The following is an 8,581-nucleotide window of genomic DNA, read 5'->3' on the forward strand; positions in this document are numbered from 1 at the left end:
CCTGTATATGTTGAAGATCGTCAGGCTCCAGATGTTCATTGTAAAACTTAACTCCTTTTTCTGCTTTGCATAGTATTTGCCAGCCTTGGCTTCTGACCTCTAGCCTGGTCTCCATGTTTCTGAAAGAACTAGGGTGAACTCTTGACTCCTAATGCTCTTATGGAAACATTCTGATTAGCACTGTGCCTCAGCTACTTGTTCCTTAGGTATATTTATCTTCCAGGCACTTAGGCACCAGTTGGCCTGGTTCTTCATAGCCTCTTGGGTTCTATTTAATATTTTTAATAGAATCAGAATCTTTTCCCAAATATTATCCTAACCAAAATTCCCTCATTGCTCTGTGCCAACTTTAAAATGTAGTGCTATCTGAAAAGGGTGGCTCATGAAATCATCATCAGTTTTCAATATTTGAGCTAGAATTATTGCCAGATTATCCAGTCAGCATCTTGAAGAAGAATGAGGAAATAGGACATGCAGGAAATGTGTTGTGTGGTAGGACAAAGTCTGTCAGAAAATGATCTAGCATATGGCAAATCTGAATAGAAATCTATGGGGAAAATTCTTGAGAGTGATACAATTAGGGAGAGGAAGAGATACTGCAAAGGAGACGGATGATAACAGAGAAATGGAAGTTCAAAAGAGCAAGTGTGTAGCCTATGCCAAAGATCTCTCAAATATTTTATTACTGCCTCTGAAATGACCTGCATCTCATTGAGTGAAAATTATCTGTATATGGTGTCATGTTCTTTACGGGATGATGAGTTCCTTGAGGTTAGGTACAATATCTTAATCATCTTTATTCCCAATATTTGGTAGAGTATCTGTAAATATTTAGGAGCTCAATGTTTCACTATGAAAAAAATATTAATTTTGCTAATGGCCAATTCTGCAGCAAAACTCTAATCTTTTCCAGAGGAAACTTCTCAAGATGCTAAGTTCCTTGATTCATCATAAATTAACTGTTAAATCTTTAATATGTGGTTTATTATTTTAGTTGTATAAGAAATCAACTCTCTGCCTCATGATTTGAAGGTGAATATTGGGAGATAAAACCATCAAGAGAGACTGGGGCCAGACTGGGGAGAACATTAGGCTTGCACTTAGTTTGTGGGAAATGGGGGGTTGCAAAAGGATTTTGCACAAGGAAGTGACGATACAGGAGTGTAATTTAGAAATATTAGTGTGCCAGCAATTTGGAGGCTGAAATGGAATCATGGCAGATGGTAAAAATGGCCTGAACTAAGGCAGAAGAAGTGAAGAATGTAAAGGAAGTTTGAAATATAAGACACTCTATTTATAGAAGTAAAAATTATTTTAAAGGAGAAACAAAAGAAAGACAAATATTTAAAATGTCATATGGAACTGGTGATAATAGCATAAGAGAAGTCAATGGTAAGAATATTTAGAGAATGAAATTTTCTCATTAAAGAAAAGAGGCAGAATAATCTCACAGGAAAATGGAGGCTGTGAATTGCACATCCCGGGTTTGAATTCCGTGGAGAGTTGGACATTATCTGGAGTGAGGGTCACAGTAGAGGCAATAAGTGAAACTCCATCACTTTTAATCTGGTGCTGACATTAACCTAATTTTCTAGAAAAGTCATATCTTTCAATTTTGTGAAATTTTGCTGAAAGTGGACAAGTGAGGCTTTGCTCTTACCTTCCCTTGGGAAGTGAGTTTCACTGTGATTGCCTTTTATTTTCATCACTGAGTAACATACTTTGGTGTCTCTAACTTCCTATCAGTGCCCCAGGCTTTCATGTGTGCAACTTGTTTTAATTCGAATCAATAGGAGAATAAGCCCTAGAGAGTATGTTTAAGGTTTTGAACTGATTGAATTCCAAATTCAAGCGAAGAGTTTCCAGATGCTGCAATGGGCCACATAAATTCAATAAAAATTGCCACACACAATAGCATCACTGCCTGTTGTTATGGACATTAACAAATTTTATCTTTCATTGCCCATTTTGCTTTAGCTCTTTGACTTAATGATCCCCCATCTCAGAGTCAAACTCCATTTACATTTGTTTGCAGATGTTAATGTAAATTCAGGAGGAAAATGCTTTAGAACTTGAACTAATCAAGCAAGACCCTAGAGATCTTGCTGCTTGTTAAAAAAAATTTCAGAAGAACAAAAGTAGTTTCCATTGGATAGGTATAAAATCCTAGAAAAGTGTCAATTAAAACTTTGGTTACTCATCACATTTATCTATCTATCTATCTATCTATCTATCTATTTATTTATTTATTTATTTATTTATTATCTGTCTATCTATCTACTTATCTATTTATCTATTTATTTATTCTATGCCTCATTCCACAAAGAATTTGAGAGGAATATAACAAATACACATGCAATGAAATAATAAAAAGTAGAAGGGAGATTAGAAAATTAGGAGCAGGGAAAATAAAATAATATAATTATGGCTGCTATGATAAAGCTTCTGATTTGTCTCTGTGTTTTCAAGTAGCCAGGATAAAAAGAAGTATATAATCACTGATAAAGCTCTAGTTATGGGAAAGTTCTAAGCATTTTAGTTTCTTAAGAGAAACAATTTTTTTTCTAGTACTGTATTAATTTAAAAAAAAAGAAAATCTCATATAGAACTTTGTAAAGGGTCATTGAGTAATGTAATATGTGATGGCCTTAACATTTTTATACTGATTGCAGTTACAAATATCATATGTATGCTTCTGGCAATGACCTTTGATAGAAGCCAAGAGAATATTAATAACTATAATGTGGCATAAAAGCAATTCTCAAGGAGTTTAATTTTGTGTAAATGACAGACTTTTGGAAGTCCAACTTTATTCAGGCATATAGAAAAAGTCGTTTTTTCAAGTTAGAGGAATGTGTAAGCCTCTAAGAATAATTTTACAGGGTGTTCTGGTTCCAGGCAAGATGGAGTAAGCACACACCATTCTGTCTCTTCCAGGGCATACAGCTGTAAAACATAGACAGGATTGATGGGGCAGCTATTTGAAGGCCGTAAAAAAAAAGTAAATAGTATTGAGAAAGATAAAGATTGGGAAGGATATCAAAATCCAAAATATCACTAATCTGGCAGTGAGTTTATCATTTAGTTTACTTCAGCATCTCCTGAGTGGAACTAGTACAGCAGAAAACCTAGAAGCGGGATGTTAGCGTGGGCGGAGAGAGCTCCAGGAGAAGCCCTCTAGTTCTGGCTTAAGAAGTAGTAAAGTGATTTTCTAAAGCTAATAAACAGTGCAAAATCCTCTCTCCTCCCTTTAAAAAAATTAATTAATTAATCTTGTCTCCATTTTTTACTTCCTAGCCCTCAAGTAATCCTGTGGAGGTGGTGATAGCAAAGCCAACAGGCACCTGTAAGAGCCAAAATACTAGAGGTAGCGTCAGTCCATCCAAACTACTATAAAAAAAAACCATAGACTGTGTAGCATAAACAGCAAACATTTATTTCTCATAGGTCTAGATGCTTAGAAGTGTAAGATGAAGGTGTAGGCAGATAAGGTGTCTGGTGAGGGCACCTAGTTTGTGGATGGCTGACTTCTTGCTGTATCTTCACATGTCTGAGAGAGAAAGAACTCTAATCTCTTTCTCTTCTTGTAAGGATACTAATCTTATCGTCGGGGATCCACCCTCATGACCTCACCTAAATCTAATTTACCTCCCAAAGGGCCCACTTTTTAATAGCATTACATTGAGGGTTAGAATTTCAGCATATGAATTTTGGGGTGGGGATACAAACATTTAGTCCTTAACATGTAGGAAAATTTTCTCTCCAATCAGAGGAGCTATGATCACAAGAAAGAGGGATGAACTCCCAGTGACTTTCTCTCTCCTTCTGCTGTTCTATAGCTTCATCTGAGATGTGGGCACAGCTGTGCAAAATATGAGGCAGAGTGGGGTAACTAAAGCCTCAGTGTTCTGGCCAGATGAGCAAAAGCAGAACAACAGGGAGCCATAAAGTGGAGAGACTTGAGAAAATAACCGCTTACCATTGTAAACGAACTTGCGGACTCATTCATGAGCTGTACAATTGTGGATCTAATCCTAGAAAACATACATAGATTTTGAGAAGTGAATTATGGAATATACCAATGTTTAAGATCCAAATTGACTAGTGGCTAGCTTCAGGATAGATCTGAATAGAAGTGCAAAGCTCTGAAAGACTTACTAAAGCAAGTTCTTGAGACAAAAGGGAAATTATGCAAAAAGAAGACTTGGAATATCTGGTGTGAAAGAAGAGTATCAAAAAATGGTAAATATCTGGGTAAATATAATAAACTATTCATTTTCTAAGTGCTTTAAAATATATTTTATGGTTTAAAGCAAAAATTATATTTCAGACAGGGTTTTCATGTATGTAGATGTAATATATAAGATAACTATAGCATAAGTGGGAGAGGGGAGAAACATGTATGGTGTTATGATTTCTAGAGATCACATAAAGTGGTTGAATATTGATTCAAAATAGACTGTGGGAAATTATGTATATATTATTTAATCACTAGAGAACTGCACCCCAAATTATACGAAGATATATGTTAAAAATAAAATAACTTAACCTGTTAGAATAGCTATTAGAACATAACAAATGTTGGAGAGGATGTGGAGAAAAAGGTACTCTTATACACTGCTGGTGGGAATGCAAATTAGTACAACCACTATGGTAAACAGTATGGAGCCTCCTCAAAAAACTAAGAATTGATCTACCATATGATCCATCAATCCCTCTACTGGGTATTTACCCCAAAGACTTGAAAACCCACATCCGAAAAGGTATTTGCACACCGATGTTCATAGCAGCATTATTCACAGTGGCCAGGACATGGAAGCAACCAAAGTGTCCTACAATAGATGGTTGGCTAAAGAAGCTGTGGTACATATATGCAATGGAATATTACTCAGCCATAGGAGAAGATGAAATACTGCCATTTGCGACAACCTGGATGGACCTCGAGATAATCATGCTAAGCGAAATAAGCCAGACAGAAAAAGTTGAAAACGACATGATATCATTTATATGTAGGATACAAACCTAAAAGCAACAAACAAATGGGACAAAGACTCATGGACATGGATAATAGACTAGTGGTTACCAGAGGTAGTGGGGAGGTAGATGGGGTAAAAGAGGTCAAATACAGGGGGGTTGAGGAAGGGTGAAATGGGTAAAGGGGATCAAATATATGTTAGCTGAAGGAAACTGGACTTTGTGTGGTAATCACACAATAGAATATATAGATGTCAAATTATAATGTACACCTGAAAATTATATAATTGTATTATCCCAATAAACTTAAAAAAATAAAAATAAATAAAAAATAAAAGAGCATACTAAAGAAATGTTTAAAATAAACTGAAATAAGGAAATAGAATGGCCAAGACATATTTTAAGACATACTTAAGACATATAAAGCTACAGTGACCAAAACAGTATGGCACTGATAAAGGATGGGCATATAGAAGAAGAGGAAATAATAGAGTCCAGAATTAGACACACACACATGACTCACTAATTTTGACAATGATAGAAAGGCATTTGAGTGTGAAAACATTTCAAATTCACTTTTTGAACAGTATAACCCTTTCAAAAAATGGTGTTGAACTGATACCACAGAAATAGAGTCATAAAATATTACTATGAACAATTGTACACAAACAAACTGGATAACCTAGAAGAAAGAAACAAGCTCCTAGAAACATACAACTTACCAAGACTGAGTTATGAAGCAATAGAAAATGTGAACAGACCAATAACAACTAAGAACATGGAAGCAGTTACCAAAAAACTTCCAACAAAGAAAAACTTAGAACCAAAAAATTCAGGGGTAAATTCTACTAAATATTTAAAGAAGAATTAACACCAATCATTCTCAAACTTTCCAAAAAATTAAAGAAGAGGAAACACTTTAAAACTAATTTTTTTGAGGGCCACATTACCCTCGTACCAAAGCCAGGTAGGGACACTACAGGAAAAGAAAATTATAGGTCAGTATTCCTGATGCACATATATGAAAATTTCTCAACAAAATGTCAGCAAAAAAAAACACAACAGCGTATTAGAAGAATCATACACCACGAGACAAGTAGAATTTATCTTTGGGATACAAGGCTGGCTCAACATACACGAATCAATAAATGTGATACACTACATTAACAGAATGAAGAAAAAATATTATACAATCATCTCAACAGATGCAGAAAAAGCATTTGACAAAATTCAACATTCTTTCATGATAAAAACTCTCAACAAATTAGGAGAAATGTAGTTCAACATAATAAAGGCTATATATGACAAGCCCACAATGAAAACTCTCAACAGTGAAAAGCTAAAAGCTTTCTCTCTGAGATTAAGAATGAGACAAAGATGCCTACTCTCACCACTTTTAGTCAACATAGTACTGGAATTCCTACCTAGAGTAATTAGGAAAAAGAAATAAAAGGCATCCTAATTGGAAAAAAAGTTAAATCATCTCTGTTTATAGATGACATGTTTTATATATTAAAACTCTAAAGTCTTCAGTAAACAATTGTTAGTACTAATAAACAGATTCAATAAAGTTGCAGGACACAAAATTAACATACAAAAATCTGTTATGTTTCTATAAATTAACAATGAACTATCTAAAAAAAAATTGCATTTCCAATAGAATTCAAAAGAATAAAATACTTAGGAATAAATTAAGGAGGTAAAAGATCGACACACTGAAAACTGTTAAAACATTGATGAAAGAAATTCAATAAGACACAAATAAATGAAAAGCTATCCCCTGGTCATGGGAGAGAAGATTTAGCAACTTTCAAATGTGCAATACAGTTTTATCAACTATAGTCCTCAAGTAATTTATTACTTTTTATTGCTGAGTAGTGTTCTACTGAATGTCTATACCATAATTTGTTTACCTATTCAACACTGAGTTGTTTCCAGTTTTTTTACTATAGTCATGTACTGCTTAATGTGAGAATACTTTCTGAGACATGCTCATTACATGATTTTTTCATGTGAACATCGTAGAGTGCACTTACACAAACCTAGACGGTATAGCTTAGTACACACCTAGGTTCTATGATATAGACTATTGCTCCTAGGCTACAAATCTGTATAGCATGTCGGTATGTTGAATACTGTAGGCAATTGTAACACAATGGTAAGTATTTGTGTATCTAAACATATCTAAACATAGAAAAGATACAATAAAAATGTGGCACCTACATAAGGCACTTACCATGAATAGATCTTTTAGGAATAGAAGTTACTTTAGGTGTGTCAGTGAGTGAGTGGTGAGTGAATGTGAAGGCCTAGGATATTAACGTACTCCACTGTAGGCTTTATAAACACTGTACACTTAGGCTACACTAAATTTATGAAACATGAGATTAAATTGAGCATGAGAGAAAATAATGCAATCAAGAGACATAGTAAACATGAGATTTATGAGGTTGCTGCTGTTTACTATTTTACAGCAAACCTTTTTTCCTCCCTTTTTAAAATAAGGAGAAAGAGTACATTCTAAAGTAATGATAAAAGTATAGAATAGTAAAAACATAAACCAGTAACACAGATGTTTATTTTCATTGATAAGTATTACCTACTGTGCATAATTGTATGAGCTATACTTTTATACAACTGGCAGCACAGTAGGTTTGTTTACATCAGCATCACCATAAACATGTGATAATGTATTGTGCTACAATGTTCTGATGACTATGACATTACTAGATGATAGGAAGTTTTCAGATCCATTATAATCTTATGGGACCTCTGTTGTATATGCAGTCCATCATTGACAAAAATGTCATTATGTGGCGTGCGAGTATATCATGAATAAAGCTGCTTTGAACATTCCTGTACGTTTATTCGTATAGATTAATGTTTTTGTTTTTCTCAAGTGAATACCCAGGAGTGCATTTTTGGCAAATTTATGTTTAACTTTAAAAGATGTAGCCAGGCTGATTTCCAAACTGGAATAGATTCTACATTCCCACTAGTAATGTTTGAGAGTTGCAGTTGTTCCATATCATTGCCGAGACTAGATATTTTTAGTCTTATTATTTTAGCTATCCTAGTGTGTGTGTATTGGTATTTCACTTTGGCCTTAATTCGTGTTTTCCTATGAGCAATGATTTGTGCATCATGTGTTTGATTCTGATATTTTTTAAAATGGGCAGTTTGTCTTCTGATTATTGAATTGTAAGAGATCTTTGTATATCCTGTGTTCCAATTCTTACCTCCAGAGCAACACGATGAAAGTTGGATGGACAAAGCTACACACAGAATCTGTATTGTAGGTGAAGAATCTTGAAAACAAATCTGGATGTTTACATACATGCTGTCTCTTTCTCTTCCTGAAAGAAGGCAGAAAAACCTTTGTTCTTCCAGAAAGATTCTGGATTCTTACTCTAATCTTTTGAAATATAAATAAATCTCTTATCACTAAGCAAAAAATACTATCGTTTCCATCTTTACAATCATGATGTCCTTCTGGTCCTCAGTTTCAGCCTTCTCGAAATGTGTCACATGCCTCTGAGAGGTAAATCTCTCTAGAGCTCTCTCTAGCTAATCAATCATAAATTATGCTTGCTCTTAGCCCTGGTTC

This window comes from Pteropus vampyrus, unplaced genomic scaffold (genome assembly GCF_000151845.1).
Source record: "Pteropus vampyrus isolate Shadow unplaced genomic scaffold, Pvam_2.0 Scaffold14, whole genome shotgun sequence".
NCBI classification, from domain to species: domain Eukaryota; kingdom Metazoa; phylum Chordata; class Mammalia; order Chiroptera; family Pteropodidae; genus Pteropus; species Pteropus vampyrus.